The sequence below is a fragment of the Fukomys damarensis genome, unplaced genomic scaffold, assembly GCF_012274545.1.
Source record: "Fukomys damarensis isolate Sample0158 unplaced genomic scaffold, DMR_v1.0_HiC HiC_scaffold_23, whole genome shotgun sequence".
NCBI lineage: Eukaryota > Metazoa > Chordata > Mammalia > Rodentia > Bathyergidae > Fukomys > Fukomys damarensis.
Window position 1 is genome coordinate 61,382,064 of NW_022900935.1, and position 17,335 is coordinate 61,399,398.

Here is a 17,335-nt window from a genome sequence, read left to right on the forward strand (position 1 = left end):
AGAAAGTGTTATCTAGAAAAAGGGCTAGAGAGCCTAGGCTGAAGGAGATTACCCAAGGAAAGACTGACTTGGAAGGAAGCTTCTTCCCCAAGGCAGGAATGTGCACTCATTGAAGAGGGTGTAGTTGCAGCCCACTGGATGGCACAGTGAGAGGATGACCCACATTGCTGGGCAACAGGAAGTCCCCTTGGGTGCCTCTGTTTCATTCCAGCAGGAGCACTGGCAGGACCCAGGCAAGCTATAGCTATCAGACAGTTGTTGGGGGCACACAGGACGTCGGGGCCCTAGTGCAATCATCTGGACCATACTGACCATTGAGCATAGGGGTGGATGTCAAAAGCCTGAATTCCTGGCAGAGGCTGGTGGTAGGGTAGTAGCAGCAGGCTTGGAAAAGAGCAGTGTGCCTGTATCGAGAGGGCCATGGGAAGGTGACTGTGCCAGAGCTGCAAGGTTGCTAAAATGCTGCCTAGGCTGGGCCCATAACTAAACACCATCACCAGTAGCCATTTGCTGACCCCCATTTCATCTGCCTCAAACAGCTGGAGGTCCTCTTCCTCCTGCATTGTTTTTCAAGTGCCCTCTACTGAGAAAGCCCCACATTGTCTTCACTGAAAAGAGTCAGTTGGTCCAGAGCATGTGTTAAGGGCAGTTTGAAGGTAACAGGCAACAAGTTAACCGTTGACACACTACCCCATGTCAGCAAAAGGCTTTTCACCTTTGCAGCACAACTCCTAGGCTGCTGTGACCCCTTTCAGGAGAGCTGCTCCATGCTGTTTGCCAGTGTGTCTTTACAATAGCTCCCCATGCTATATAGCTCTGAGTTTTTTAAATCTGTTTCTCAAACAAGGATATAATTATTGTATGCCTAAGAATCACCTCTAGAGATTCTTATTTGTTGTGTCATTGTGGAACCTAGGAATCTATAGCAGCTTGTGATGAAAGCAGTCCCTAAGACAACACTTTGAGAAACACTACTCTTGACCTGGACTACACAATGTCTTAAGTTCTCGTACCTGTATCCCTAATACAATGCCAGGTGATAGGTCCGTGCCCAACAAATGTAGGCAGAGGGAATGAGATATCTGAGGCACTAAAGGAGGCAGGGCAGCTTGCTGTATAGTAGGGAAGTGCACCTGGTACTGTGGGGTAAACAGCCATTTCTGATACCCTGTCAAAGTGGCCTCTGTCCCATAGGTCACCCTGCTGGGCTTAAGACTCTCTAGATAGATTTTTTTCATTTTCTAAATTAAAAATGATCACTATACTAATAACACTTTTCTTTGTATTGAATAGGGAGAAAGAACAAGAAACACGAGAAGAGGAACATTTGATGGAAGAAAAGAAAAAGAAAAAGCAGGAAGAAAAGAAAAAGAAGGAAGGTGCTCAGAAAAAGGTTTGGCCAGAGTTACTAGCTTCCTTGTCCTTGCAGTCATTAGGTGTCTCATTTGCATTGTCATAGCCATTACCCTGACTAAATTTCATTCTACAGTATTATTCTTTTAAATCAATATGCTAAATTTGTATTTAGCAAGTAATAGATGTTGTCTAGTGAAATAAAAACTGGGTGACAGCTGCAAAATGTCTTTCCTAAAGAACTAGAAACATAACAGCTGTGTTTCAAGAAGATTGATGTTGGGGATAAAGGTTGCCTGTGCCACTCTACTTAAAATGAACAGGGATGTCTAAGAAAGAAGGAGAGGGACATTAAACTGGACTGGTGTTAGTAGCAAAGCTAGAAACAATTTTTGCAGTTTTAGCAAATGCCCTTTTACAGATCCTCTTAGTAAATATTAAACATTTCCTTAAACTTGTAGTCGTGTTAAGCTGGATGTAGTGACACAGGCCTGTAATCTTAACTACTCAGGAGGCTTAAGGCAAAAAGATTCCAAGTTCAAGGCCAGCCTGGGCAATTTAATAAGACCCTGTCTCAAAATCTGAAAGGAAAAAAAAAAAAGCTGGGAATATAGCTCAGCACTCTCTGAATTCAATCCCCAGTACTGCAAAAAAAAATAATAATAATAATAAAATGCCAAGTTATACCATTTGTCTTTGTTCTTGCTAGGTTAGTGTATCTTGTGGTTTAAGCTGTGTATCTTTTAGACTATATTAAAATATAGAGCCCAAATTAGCTTCCACGCAGATTTTTTTTTTTTGCCTTTACATTGATATTGGTATGTAATTAATAGCATATAGAAATACATTTTTCCCAGCAATAAATTATAATAACCTAATTGGACAAAAACTTGTTTTCAAAATTTTCAGTATTAAAAGTCTGCTTATAAATTTTAATATACGTGTATAATCTACACATTATTTTTTCTAAAGACTTTCTGATTTTTTTTTCCAGGCTGCTGATCAAAAAACCAAAGGTAAGTTTATTTATATTTGGGGGGTACATTTTATGATAGTACCAAACTTTTTATGATGAGTGACTTATTTTCCCTTGCTGGTTAAAACAGTGTGTTTTTGAGTCTACTTTTTATTTTCCATTGTGAAATTCTTCATTTATCATTGATGCTACATTTTCATCTCATTGACATTTGGTTAGTTTTTAAATGCCTAAAGAATGTAATGTTAGCTTTCTAAACAGTGTTTTTAAATTTTCGTTTGATTTCCACCAAGTAAGGATTGAATTGATAGGGATGATTTAGTTGGAATAAATGAGTAGTGAATTTTTTTAAAGCTTCCAGTTCCTCCTTGCCAATTACTCTTTGTAAAGATGTAGTCTTTTGGCATCATTTTTTTCATACAGATAGGTGAGATTTCTTTTGTGTTTTCCAAGCTTAGGACTTGCTTACTGTTTTCTTAAGGGCAGTCTGTAGAAACACATCCATTTCTCCCCATAGCTCAGATGTTCCCGGAGTGCCGTGGAGACCCAGGAAGATCCCAGCCTCTCCATTTCCTACTTGACATGGTTAGTTATTTTCCAGTGATTGACATACACTTCGGAAACATACACCAGCTCTGTTTCATTTGGCTGGCCCAAGTTATTTCCCTTCTTTCATTCTGAGATACCATATTTAAAATGAGAATGGTCACAAATTGTTTCTGCTTCAAAAGGCTATTTAAAGACAAAATGAGACATGCGAGACAGCTCAGTTTTGAGCACATAGCTGCTGCCTAGACAAGGGTCTCTAACTTAGTATTTGAAAGTTTTCATTTTCCTTTGGACCCTCACATGTACACGGTTATACACGTAGATACATGCACCACAAAGGTTTTGTGAGAGTGCTATCTCAGGCCACAGTCACTACTAATCCTTTCCTTTTGTTTGGCATCTTGTAGTTTTCAGAAGTTACATATATTCTCATTTGAACTTCTGACTGAGCAGGATAAGAACTTGTTTACATATAGTCCTGGTGAGTTCATTAGCCTTTCCTTGGCTTGACAGTAGTAAAGGTAAGATTGAGGGCGCCCAGAGCTTCTGACCCTAGTGTATTGGCCTCAGCGCCTTGTCCTAAAAATCATATTAAGGATGAATTTAAAATGAATATTAAAAGGCTGCAGAGGGCCAGGGGATTTAGCTCAGTGGTTCTGCTGCCTACCTTGCAAACTCAAAGTCCGCAGTTTGATCCCCAGTACCAAAAAAAAAAAAAAAAGCAGCAGAGTGAAAGGACATTTTCTTCTCTTCTGCTCTTAGAAGAGAATTAACATTTTTTATTATTAACTTTTTTCAGAAGGATCCAAAAAGGTTGCTACATAGTTGTACTTGAATTTATGATCTCATAAGAAATAATGGTTTCTGAAAATTGTTAATAAAAATACAGAATTATTTTTCCAAATGATTCATTTCCTCTTTTTTTAATGTGAAATTTTTATAAGCTGGTTCAATCCCAGCTCTATTCTGTACTCACTTTTATTGTAATTATATTCTTACCAAATAATAATTGATAGTTTATTGTAACGTAACTGTGAATTACATTGTCTTTCTGCTAGACACAGAATTACTATTTTTTGGGCTGGGGATTTAGCTCAGTGGTGCCATGCCTGCCAGGCAAGTGCAAAGTCCTGAGTTCGATTTCCTGGTACCCCAAAAAAATATCATTTCCTATTACTGTACTGATAAGTGTTTTTATCACTGACTCCAAACTCTATTGGGTTTTTATTTTTTCTCAAATACCGCTTCTCTGGGTACAGTTTATGAGTACTACTAACTAGCCTTAGCACAGGATAATAATGATTCCTCTTGTCCTTCTAAAGAAAAACATGCTTTTGAATTAAGAATCTTTAACAGTACTAGAGGTAATTCACTAATGAATATTAGCATCATTGGGTTTAAATTTTACTCAGACTCTCCATTGTTACTGGATCAATAAATCAGCTGCTGTAAGCTGAGTGTTCTGACTTTCTGAGTGGACTCTGGTGTTAAATATTACAGGCTTAGCCTGACAGAAGAAATGAGGGATGTGGTAATATAGCATGTGTGTTCAGACGTAAAATAGATTTGCTTTTCTGACATACCAGCATTTTTTATTTTCCCTGCTATGGCTGATTAGTCCATAGGGCAGGAAATCCATTTACCCATTCCCTCTCTCTTCTCCAGCACCCTCACTCAGGGACTGTTTTCATGCCAGACCATGTACTAGGCCCTTACATTTATTATTTCTCATTGTTGGTGGTATTATCTCCAGAGTACAGAGAATAAGCTAAAGCTGTAAAGTTTGCAAACAAGTAAATGGCAGGGATGATGTGCTCAGAATCTTCCGCAGGAAAGGCACACCGCAGATACTCCCCTCCACTGGTTTGCCACCGTGCTCCAGAGCCAGAAGGGCACTCAGAGGCAGAGCTGAGACTAGGTTAGCCTGGCCGACTGTATGTCAGGGCCCACTCCATTGCCACGTGGAGCCATTTACCTAGCATCCCAGGGCCCCAAGTTGTTTGAACGTAGGAAAGAGTATAACAATCTGAGTGAGTTCAAGCGTTAAGAGAGGCTACTGTTTACATTAGATTGTGTAATATGCCGTATCAACTTCTAAAGGTTTGAATTGTTTTGATTTTTATAACTAGCTCAAATGAAACCAAATCAATTAGTGACTTCCTTGTCCTGGACTAGTCTTGATAGATCAGTCTTTGTTATGGTCTTAATTATGCCTAAAAAACTTTTTTCCCAATCTGTCATCATTGAACTGGGAAACTTCATGTAAAAGACTGACACTATCTTTTTTGAATAATACAATCTAATATGAAGTATACCTCCTCCCCTCCCCCATGAATATGAAATAAGGCTTCTATAAAGTCTGCTTTGCAACATCACAGTTAAAACAGGAATTTTGTCCCCCTCTGTCTCTTCAATCCCTAACCTGTGATTTCTTTGTGAAGTTACTTTTTTCTTTTTAATATGCAAGCCAATTGAGTTAATTGTGTGAAATACCATGCTGCCCAATGGCCTGCCCTTGTATGCTGGTGGGGGCCATCTTCTCTGAAGCCAGGGGACAACTCTGGCAGTTTTCATTCAGACATGGAATTCACTTTGATTTTTCATTTTCCCTCTCCTGACTCCTTCTGATTCTCCTCATTATCTCTCAGTAGCCACATCATACAGCGGGGTTGATATTTTATGTCCCCAAAGAACCCTGGGCATGTTTGTCTGCCTGGAATCCTTTTCCTGTACTACCTCTAATCTTAGATTGCTGTAGTTGTTGGTTTTTCCTTATTTTTCCTTCAGTGTTGAGACTAAGTAATAGTTTTTTTTTTAATTGAAAATAATTTGAACCATTATCTAAAGAGAAATTGAAGTTCATTTGGAATCCCTCTATCCTAAGGTATTTGGCAGGTAACGTTCTGTTAGCCATCCTTGAATGCATCCCATTATGAATTCATAAACATAAGTATGTGTATATATTTATGTGGGCTCCCCTAATTCATACTTTCCTACCCCCATCCCTTCAAAAATACACTAAGGCTTTAGAAAACCTCTTTACAAACCTGTTCTTGAACAAAATAGTCCTTTGTAAATTCCATTGAACATTTTCTTTTCATTGTTGAACAAAATAAGAGACGGCTGCAGAGTCTCTGGCTTGACTTTACTGAGACCCTACATGCTGTCATAATTGGGGTGAGAGCAGATGCGATCCTGTTGTGAAATGACAGTAATTTGTAAGGTATATCTCCTGTGAAGTAAAAGGGTATCAATGAACTCTTCAGACTGGCATGGGTTTTCTTTTCTTTCAGAGTCCAAATTTTTCATGTTGTTTTCTGGTGGTATTTTTTCCCCCATAGATTGAATCTTTTTAAGGATTTACTGTGATAACAAAGTATTTGTTAAATGATAATATTTCGGAGTCACAAATTCCATGCAGTATCTTTTACTAAGGCTCATTATAGACATGTAAAATTTTTATCATCCTAAATGAAGAATAGAACTGAGGTGTAAAGCGTGTCTTTTCAATTTCATAGATGGATATAGATAAACAGTAATGAAAACTCACTGGTGCACTTCACTAATTAGGTGGTTCTTCTGTTTAGCCAAGTTAGCTGATTACTATTTGTTCAGACTTTCAAGGGTCCCAATACAATAATCTGCAGTTAGTGTTTATAAAGCATTAGATCTGTGTTTTCCTAAGTTACACAGTATGATAAAATTGGCCAGAACCTTTGAATTTGTATGTACTTGGACTCATAAAGTTAATAAACCAAATACTATTTTGAGTGTATAAGTTCTCCCTAAGGCAGTAGCTAAGGGTATTCAACATGCTTAGCACTATATATTTCATAAAATACGGCATTTTATTTGCTTATCTACAAAATTAATAAAGTCTTAGAGCTTGAAGGATCCTTAGAGATTATTTCATTCCTATATTGGATAAGGAAAGGAGATCCAAAAGGGTTAAGTGATTTGTGCAAGTCTTGACAGCTAGTTAGTGGCAGTATTAAAGCCCTCATCTTCTTGTTGTCAGTTACGTTTTCTTCCTGCTATGACAGTAGGCATGGGTGTTGTGTATCTGTTATCAGTAGAACTGTTCATTTTAGGAAGGAACTTAAGCACATAGGATTTTTTCAAATAAAGTTTAAAGGAATTCCTAAGAGCTTTATTACATGAACAGTCTTTAGGGGATGACATCTTTTAGGTTTTAAAATACTAGATTTGTCTTATTTTAGCTTTGTTGCTGTATGTTCAAAGGAATTGTTTAACTGTTAAACCCTAAAGGGAAGTCACAGTAAATGTATTAATTTTTCCCATGAGAACAAAAGAAGAGATAAGGTGTTTTAGAATACACAGGAAATCTAAAAGGGTAAACATATTGCCAGAAAACAAACTCTAGGCAAGCATACAAAATGTAAATTCTTCATCAGATTTTAAAAGAAAAGCGGTAAAACTGGTGACAGTAGGGTCCAGCACACCATGCTTCTCTGTTCGAGGTCCCTTCACAGCATCTTCCCGCAGTTGCTTCTACTGAGTAGATACACTTCTCTGTTTAGTGTAACTTTTCATATTTACAAACTATAAACATAAGGTCAGTTTCTAGGTTTAGAGGAAATAACATTTCATTAATTCTAGAGGAATTTTGACAGTCTGCTTTCTGAGAAATAATTTGTCAGCCCAGCTTGCCGTCATTTTGTGTCTGTTAACAGCTGTAGCCAGGTGTGGTGGATCACTGCAAGTTCAATGCCAGTGAGACCCTGTGAGATGTAGTGAGACATAAGATACAGCATAGTAAGACCCTGTCTTTAAAAAAAAAAAAACTTTATTTAGAGTTAGAATTGTCATGCAGTAAGCTGCACATGTTTGACAACTCTTGCCGTGTGTATAACTGTGAAACCATCACAATCAAGATGCCTGAGGGTGTTCTGTGCCCCTTTCTCACCCCATTCCTCCATCTGTCTCTCAGCAAACGATCTACTTCTTATCCTGATAAGGGTTACAGTTTTCTAGGATATTATATAAGTGGAATCATGCACTATGTATTTCAACTCAGCTGGCACTGAGATTCATCCATGCCGTGAGTTTTGGCCATTCATCTTTTTCTTGCTGAGCAGTATTCCCTTGTGGAAGTATATGGACAGTTTGTTTTTTCATTCACCTGTTCATGCATAACTGAGTTTTTTCTAATTTTTAGGTACTAACACTTCTGTGAACAACCATGTACAAGTCTTTGTATAGATACATGCTCTGATTTTCATGGCTAAATATGTAGGAAGCTGTATCATATGATGGGTTCATGTTTAGTTTCTCAAGAAACATCAATTGCTTTTTAGTGTGGTTGCAAACTTTCACAGCTCTACAGTTTAACCAACACAGGGTAGAGTTTTCACTATTCTAATAGGTATGTAGGGTGTCTCGTGGTTTTAATTTGCATTTTTTTAATGACTGATGATATTGTACATTATTTTCATGTGCTTCTTTGCCATATGTATATCTTATTTAGAAAAGTGTCTATTCAAATTATTTGCCTATCTTTATTGAGTAATTTATTGTAGACTTTGTGTGTGTGTGTGTGTGTGTGTGTGTGTGTGTGTGGTACCTGGGATCAAACTCAGGACCTGTTGCTTGCGAAGCAGGCGGCGGACCCACGAAGCTAAATCCTCAGCCCAAGTAATTTATTTAATTATTTCAGGCTGTGCCAGTCAGCTGGTCTCTAGAGTTGGGCAAAAGACTCATCAGTGCCACTTAGTTGTCTACGTGCCTTAGTCATCCCGTCTTTCTGCATGTGTGCGTGCATGCATGTTTCTTGTAATACAGTAATATCAGAAAATACGCACTTTCAAATATATTTTATCTAGCTTTAGCATAACAAATGACAAAATTGCATTAACCATGTTTTACATCTAGAGTTAGCTAGTTTGTTAAATACATGCTAGGCAGTAGAGATGTTTCCTGTTCTCGAGAAGATATTTAGTAGGAAGACCTAGAATGTAGTAGTTTCTAGGGTTTTGTAAATTTGTTATCCTATGCTTTCTAGTCAAAAGGGCTTAAATTTGATCATCTTTTCATCAAATATTTATATCTCTGTAAGAAAAGAAATAAAAATAAATAAGAAAATTGAGAAAGTAAAATACTGATAAAAATTAGATAAATGTGTGCTTAGAGGTGGCCATTTGTCCACTTGTGCCGGAGTTTGCTATGAGAGCAGCAAAAAGGGATGCCTTCTCCCAGTCATCCCAAACCCAGCCATTATGCCATTCAAACTGAGCTGTCTCCATAGCCTATCTTGCTAAAACAAGGAGTTGAAACCAGAGAGGTAGAGGTTGGGAGGCTGGTTCACAGAGTCCTTGTGTACTCACTTAAAGACTTTAAGTTCGATGTTCCAGACCAAAGGGGACCCCTGGGAGAGATTGAGAAAGTGGCATGTAACAGCAATGTAATTCATTAAGGATGAATTAAACAGGTGTGGGAAAGGGCAGGAGGCAGCATGTGCAGTTAGACCAGAATACAGTTCAGGCTCCAGATGATAAGCTAAGTGGTAGGGAGAGAAGGGAAAGGGTCGTGTTGACTAATGGTATAGACAGAACTAGAAACTGAGTTAATCATTTGACCTAGCAGGTATTTATCGAATACCAACTATTTGCTGGTTGCTGTGTATAGAAAATGGTTTAAAAATAGATAGGCTTTCCTCTCTTGTAGGTGTTGGAATCCTAGGAAGAACAGAAGTAAATATCAATCCCAGTGCTAAATGTATCATTGCTAAGTGCAGTGACCACTTTGCAGAAAGTGTGTTCTGATTAGAACATAGATCAGAAGAACCTGAAATAGCCGGAAGTTGCAGAAGGCTTTGTGAGTGATGCTGAATTGAGATCTGAAGGGTGGCGAATTTTTACCTAAGCTAGGAGAGGAGAAAGAGAGTGCCACCCCTCCCCCACCACCCCGTAGAGAAGGAAGGGCCTTTCAGGGCTTTGAGGCTAGGGGCTGTATGACATTTTCCAGGAACTACACAAACTAAAGGCTGGCAGAGCAGTGAGGAACCGCAGGAGGGAGTGTGTGAGTGGGGATACAAGTGTGTGTGGGCCTCACCAGCATCAGGGGTGCTGAGCGGCTATTAGGCACTTCCCAGAGAAAGAAAAGTCAGCCTGAAATGAGGCCAGTTTTCTTTCTCCCTCACCAGCTTTCTCTCACTACTTAATCGAAGTGATTTGACCTAGGCTCCCTCTTCTGGCAGGTTGCAAGATTTCCTACCTCAGGTTCACATTATTTTACCAAAGGGATGATTGTTACTACACAGTTTACTTATTTTTAAAAACACCCGCAGTCCTATACAAGGCAGCATTCATATCCTAGGAGAGCACATTTGAGACCTGAGTGAACTTAATCCTTCTGTGCTTCCTGAGGTTTTAGATTTACTGTCTGCCTGAGAGGTTGTTCCGTTCAGGATGATTTGGGATAGGGAGAGACAAGGTGAAAGAGTTGAAGGCACCACAAGCTGTACATTCAGTGATCTTGCTTTACCTTTGACGTTCTCTTCACATTGATATAGCATATGAAGAAGATTCTAGAAGAGCCGGTCCTACTGGCTATTAATGCTGTATTGGTTACTTTAACATATCTGGTATCAATATTTTCTGTTTTGATATTATAAATTAGCCTATTGTTACTTTAAAAGAACTTATAATACTTGTCTATGTCATAAATTTTCTTTGAGTAGAAGAATCTAAAGACTAGGTCAAAATAAGCTTTTAATGAAATGGTTTTTATTGTTAGTCACAGAATAATTTTACTTTGTTTTAATAGCGTGATTATTGAGAGCAGCATTTGATACCTTTCTGAGGTAACTAATAATTAGAAGATACTTGTAGGCAGCATTTCCTATTAGCAGTAGACAGTTAATACAGTTTGTAGCTAATGAGTTTGTATTCATTTTGAGTTGGGCTCTAAATGTTGCCATGGTGATAGATCAGTCAGAAGCTGGCAACTGAAAAAACAGAAGGGTAAGTAGGTGGTAGATGTCATCCTGGTCTCTACAGGATCCTGACTGCAGCAGGGCCAGAAAGACTAGAAACCAGACTGAAGGTTGGAATGAACATACAGAAGCAGGGCAGTATAACACAGGAAAGAGAGGTTGGGGGCCTCACATGCTGCAGTGGTGGGATTTTATTAATTTTATTAGCAAAGCCCTGACCATGGGAAACAGCAAGGGATGCCAGAGGGAGAGTGTATCTGACCAGGGCTTGAGGATGCTCACATCCCCAGAAGAGGAGAAAAAAGTTTAAGGAGGTAGCATTAGCAAGGCAAGTTCCTTCTCCTTTAGTCTCTTAGAGATGGTGAATTGGATAGAAATTTGAAAAGGAGCTCCTAAGCCCTGAAAGGACAGTCTGAATTTCCTGCTCATATGGTAACTGGGCCCTGGGGATTTAGCTCAGTGGTTCCATCTGCCTCACAAACACAAGGACCCAAGTTCGATCCCCAGTACCAAAGGAAAAAAAAAAAAAACAGGAATTTATAAACTGCCTAGCCTTGTTAGGAGCAGTGCTATCTAAAAATTTCAGCTGAAAACAGAAAAAGTGTTACTTACTTAGAAAATTGTTTTAAGACTGTTGCTTTCTTATATAGAGCATTAATAGCTACTTTTTACCAGCAGATGTCCCCCTTATTTGTTTAAAAAGGTTTAAAAAAAGTTTTATTCAGCAAAGAGGGGTAACCAGAATTTCCATATTGCTGAATGTTTTTTACACTAGCTGTGTAGTTAAATGATTGCTGTCTTAATTTGTTCTAAACAAAGCAAATGATTTATTGATGATTCATAAACAAAATCAAGCTCAAATAATTCATGTGGTCTTGCTCTGTTTTTCTGTGTAAAAACACAAGTGTAGAAAGATTGGTTACAGTGTGAGCCTTTCTCATTGACTCATGATCTTAGATTCGGATCTGTTTAAAGAATAGGAAAAAGCCAGAGAGTTAGCTCAGTGGTTCCACCGCCTTTCTCGCAATTGTAAGGACCTGAGTTCGATCCCCAGTACCAAAAAAAAGGAAAGTTAGGATTGCTTTGATGGTTTGAAAAGGATAAATTTAGAAGTTTTGATCTGGAGCCAGATGTTATATGCCTGTAATCCCAGCACTTGAGACAGGAGGATCACCACAAGTTCGAGGCCAGCCTGGGCTACAGTGAATTCAAACCAGCCTGAACTCAAAGGGAGACCCTACCTCAAAAATACAAAAAAAAAAGAAGAAGAAGAACTTTTGATCTGAAGAGTAGATAGCTAGCAAAAAAATTATCTACTTGATGTATCTGTTTTGTAAGAATAGATCAAAATTTGAAATCATCCATTTATCATTTGAGGTTGTTAGGTGCCTTCTATTTGCAAAGATCCAAAAAGTACTAGCTTAACCAGAGCAGGTTTATCACTACATTATAAAAGAGACTCAAATGTACAGCTTGTCCAAGTCGGAATTCTTAGTTCCTTCTTATTGCTTTGCTGAGCAAGCCTTCTCTTCCCTTTCCTTAGTGTCTAGGATGAACTCCAGGCCACCAGCCAAAGCATTGGCTCTTCAGGCAGCTGTGGGTAAACACAGCATACTGTGCTCATGTTAATATATTCCAAGGGGTTTTGGTCTTTCTTTTCTTGTTTTGTTGGTGTTTGTTTGTTTATTTTTTGAGACAGGATCTTGCTTTGTAGTACAGCTGGCCCTGAACTCACGATGTAGCCCAGGCTGGCAAAGTTATTGCCACTTCTAGACCAGCACTCTCCAATAGAAATATAATACAAGAGGCTAAGGGTGTGGGTTGATGGTAGAGTGCACATTTAGCAAGTATGAGGCCCTGAGTTCAATCCCAACAACACACACACACACACATACACACTCACGCGCGTAGACAGAGAAGAAATTCTCTTTAACTGGGTTAGTGAGGCACACCTGTAATCCCAGCCATTTGGGAGTCTGAGGCTGGAGGACCACTGGAGCCCCGGAATTCAAGGCCAGCCTGGGCAAGGTAAGGAAGAAAGAAGGGGCAATATTTCCAGACTCCAAGAAGTTTGACAGAGGGGAGAAAAATTGAAAGATAGCTGGAGGAGAAATTGGAGCTGAGGAGGATGGTGACTGTTGTGGTTAGTAAAGAGATTAGATTTTAGCATGTTTAAATGCTAATGAGAAAGAGCCAGCTATAGTATGGCTAGACAGCACCTGAGCCAGTTAAAAGTACTAAATGGGCTTTTCTCCAGCCTTCACACAAATACATGTGACCAGTTTTATTCTGTATACTCAGGGATCTCCTCCTCATATTAATTAAAGCCTTGGCTTAAAAGTTTATAACTTTCATAAAACAGAGTGAATCTAAAATTCAGTCTTATGCTTTAGGTCTGTGTCTACTCTGAAGTCCTAAAATGGAATGCAGAGCTTGGAGGAACCATCTTGCCTTGCCTCTCTGACACACTGGTATCCCACATACCGCTGAGAAACAAAAAAAGTGCTCTGATGAACTGACATGTCACTGATTATCAGACACATCCCAGCATAAGCAATAATAGCATATGAAAAGACATGAGTCATAGAATTGGTAGAATGCAGTTTTAGCCATAGATGGGTGTCAACAGATGAGGGGAACAAAAAAAGTGTGATATTTGTGTATATGTAGTGCACATGTGTGAGGAAGTTTTTGCTTACTGGACTTAGTTCAGAATAAAGTCCAGTTTATCTTTTAGGAATGGGGACAGATTGGGAAGGGAGGTGAAGGTATTAGAAGCTCAAAAGTAGGTCTTTGAATCATTGACCCAGGAACATATAGGATTGATGGAAAGCACTAAGGACAGGGACCATGCATTCAGAATGTGCGACTGTGTGATTGTCTTGAAAGATGCTTAGCAGTCTGTGTCAGTCTGTGGAGAGAGTAGGCGGTGGCTTCATTGAAGATCAAGGACTTGCCAGGCAGCATTGAAGACACACAAAGCCATAGGGAAACCTAACAAGCAGACAATGTGGTGGTCATCTGGTGCGGTGTGGGGTCCATGTTGCGAAACAGAAAATGCAGGCACTCAAGCTGGCAATGTAAAGAAAAATCTCATGGAGCCCTCCCCAGAGTTGACTTAAAATATTTTTATGATATTAGTTGTACATAAAAGATACACAACTATACTCATTTTGTATTTGAGTTTTTACTTTAACTATTAAACCAAAAACACTTAGAAATTAAGTAGAAATAAACCTAACAAAATTCTGATAACTCAGTAAGTGTAATACCCTGGATAATGATGTTTAACATTCAGAATGAAAGTGAGACCAACTCTTGAGGCTGAGATCCTTTGCACCTGACATCAGCATACACTGTCACTGCACACATTCCCTTTTGCATTTTGCAAGCTTATTGGTGCTGCTGTCATTTGCAGAGTGATTTGGGTGAAGTACAGCCTGCTGCCGTCTCTCTTCACAGATGCTGATGTCAAAATCTGATGGTAGTTAGATAACCCAAAATGCACAGAAGTTATTTTATTTATTATCATCAGAATTAAATATAAATTCATGGATGCCTGGGGATCTTGTGATTTGTATAAATCACGAACAAGAGCAAGGTGGTGTGGTCACCAGGAGCAGCATCATTTCAGAATTTGTCAGAAATACAAATGTCCAGTTTCTCCTCCTCCTCCAGCCTACCTGAGCAGAAAGCCTGGGGCTGGATGAGCTGGCTGGGCTTTCTTACACCATCTGGGTGATTCTAGTGCAAGCCTATATGAGAACTAACTGCAGTTCTAATCTTAACTTTTACCACTTTAGTTTTACAGATGAATACACTGAGTCCCAAGAGCATCTGGCTTAAGATCTCAAGATCTCAGTATATTTATAGGAAAACTGGGTCTTGAACCTGCAACTCTAGAATTTAGTCCAGTTCTGTTTCCAAAGCACTTCATTATCATTTTTCTCTCAGGTTTTGTCTGGGGAAGGGGGTTAATCACACTGTTTTGTATGTTTTCTTTGGTTTGGGTTAGGTTTTAAGGAGATGCTACTAAAGCTTTGGGTTCTTTTTCCTCTTGTTCTCTTCAGTGCCAGAACCTACTAAGACCTGTTCAAGCCAGCCCCAACCTGCCGGTACCAGTACCAATACTTCCACCAGCACTATCTCCAACAGCAACAATGGCAAACGTGCACCTGCCAGTGGCCAGCAGCCAGCTGCATCCCGTTACCTGCCCCGTGAGGTGCCTCCACGCTTCCGCCAGCAAGAACAGAAGCAGCTGTTAAAGAGAGGCCAGCCGTTGCCTACAGGGACACTGACCAGTGTGAGCCCAGCACAGGGTGCAAGTCCTCCTCCCCTTCCTGGAGCTGGGGTGCAGCAGCAGCATCCCAGCAAGCTCCAACCAGGTAAAAACCAGGAAGAGTGAGATTCTTCCTTTCCTTTCCTTTTTCCTTTCCCTTTTCTCTTTCCATGTTGGAAATCTAACTGTAGCTTCACACATGCTGTGCCAAGCACTCTTTAACACTTAGCTACATCCCCAGCCTGAGACTTTTTAAATCTGAGAACTTTGCTTCTGAGACATAAAAAGAGATATATTTTGGTCCATATTCACTATATACATATAACAAATAGACTGATTCATTTCAGGTGGATTTGAAAGTTGGTGGCTTCCCCTTTTTATTTGTGGTATTTCTCATGTATCTGCAGATGGCATTAACTACTACAGCTCCGTTTATCTCTCACCAGCAGCTAAAGGTCTGTATGTTGGTCTGTGTGGCCCATCAAGTTGGAAGCTTTAGAACTACTATGCAGTGAAACATTTTCCCTGCAATGTCTCCTGGGTACACACATATCCTTGTGAGAGGTAGTAGATGCTGACAAGTGGATGCTGCTAACCAGTGCAGCCACCAAGCCTGACGATATTCCTTGTCCTGAGCCCACATGAACCCTGGGGCTTGCCCCTGCTTGTGTCTTATTGCTGCCCTCCCCACATGGTGACTTTCTTTGGGCTCTCAAGAAAAATCATCACTTGCCCGTTTGTGTTCCAGCTGCCAAAATGTAAACGGCCCCCATCTAAGCTCCTTTTCCCATCTCCCTGACCTTATAAATTCATACCCTTTTTTGTGGTACTGGGGATCGAACTTGGACCCTTGTGCTTGCGAGGCGGGCGGTGGCACCACTGAGTTAAATCCCTGGCCCTACATTTATATTTTTGAGAAATCTCTTCACTGTAGTTTTAGGGAAATTTTTGGAAGAGGGCAAAATATTTTGTTCAACTGCCATGTTTCTCCTTTTTTGTTACATTTTTCTGTTTCAAATAATTTAACTGTTTATTGGTGCTGATTCCAGAATGGAAACTATACTTGCTGGCCATTGTGAAATCCAGTCTGCAATGTGATAAGCCAGGAAGATTGAGGTTTAAAAGAAATATACCAGTTGTATTCATAATTATTTTCTCTTACATGCTACCTCTTAATACAGGAAATAATTCCAACATGACCTTAAAGTATCTATAGCAGCGTTTTTCAGAACTGTGACTGTGGCATATTTGGAACTAATACTTTTACATAATTTTGCTGTAACTCTTCAAATATATATTAATGCTGGGCATGGTGGCACACATCTGTAATCCCAGCACTTGGGAGGCTGAAGCAGGAGGATCAGTGTGAGTTCCAGGCCAGCCTGAATTACATATGAGACCCTGTCTCAAAAAATTAAAATGTGTGTGAATCCACATTCATTGGCTGGGAATGTAGTCCTGTCTGTTTGGCTGTGAGCACTTTATAACCACATATACCAGTTACTTCCTACATTGAAATATGGTCATCAGGATAATCTTTTTTTTTTTTGAGACAGGGTCTCACTTTGTAGTTGAGACTGACCTGGAACTCACTATGTAGTCCAGGCTGGTCTCAAACTCACAGTGATCCTCCTGCCTCAGCCTCCCGAGTGCTGGGATTACAGGTCCATGCCCAACAGGATAATATTAACAGAGATTCCATAGTTGGGTCTAAACGGCTTAGTGTGCAAGTTTAAGGTGCTTATCAAAAAAACTGAGCATGCTGGGGATTTAGCTCAGTGGTGCTGTCGCCTCCTTCACAAGCGCAAGGTCCTGAGATTGATCCCTGGTACCAAAAGAAAAAAGAAAAAAATTGAATCTAATCTATATAATAAATATAAAATAAATTGATTCTTGGCTCCCGAACAAGTCTTCAGCTTCTACCCCACCCGTTCTTCCTCAAAGCCTCAGATGTCACATCCAGGTGTATCTTCTGTCACTTTTCATTGAAACTGAATCCTCTTGTAAGCAGATGCAGTTTTCTGCATTCATAGCCTTGTCTGGTCAGTACTTCTCTCCTCTTCTCTGTGGTCCCCCTTTGTCCTAACTGGACCAGTTGCTGACATCTCATAGGGGTGCCAGCTCAGCACCAAATCTTTCCCAGGAGATGCACCAGAAGGATTGTTCTTCCATATCCTTTCCCTCCATTCATCCACTGCCTGAAGCTTCATTGAGTATCTCTGCC

At 39.7% G+C, this 17,335-nt stretch overlaps 1 protein-coding gene across 1 annotated transcript in view; it reads left to right on the top strand.

The window, feature by feature from the left end:
* The first annotated feature begins 1,364 nt into the window (after positions 1-1,364).
* Tnrc6c (trinucleotide repeat containing adaptor 6C) overlaps positions 1,365-17,335 on the top strand; it is a 78,343-nt gene continuing 62,372 nt past the window's right edge. The window contains exons 1-3 of the mRNA XM_010618484.3: positions 1,365-1,393; positions 2,348-2,369; positions 14,903-15,217. The gene's annotated coding sequence lies outside the window, so the exon portion shown is untranslated. The remainder of the gene's footprint in view (positions 1,394-2,347; positions 2,370-14,902; positions 15,218-17,335) is intronic.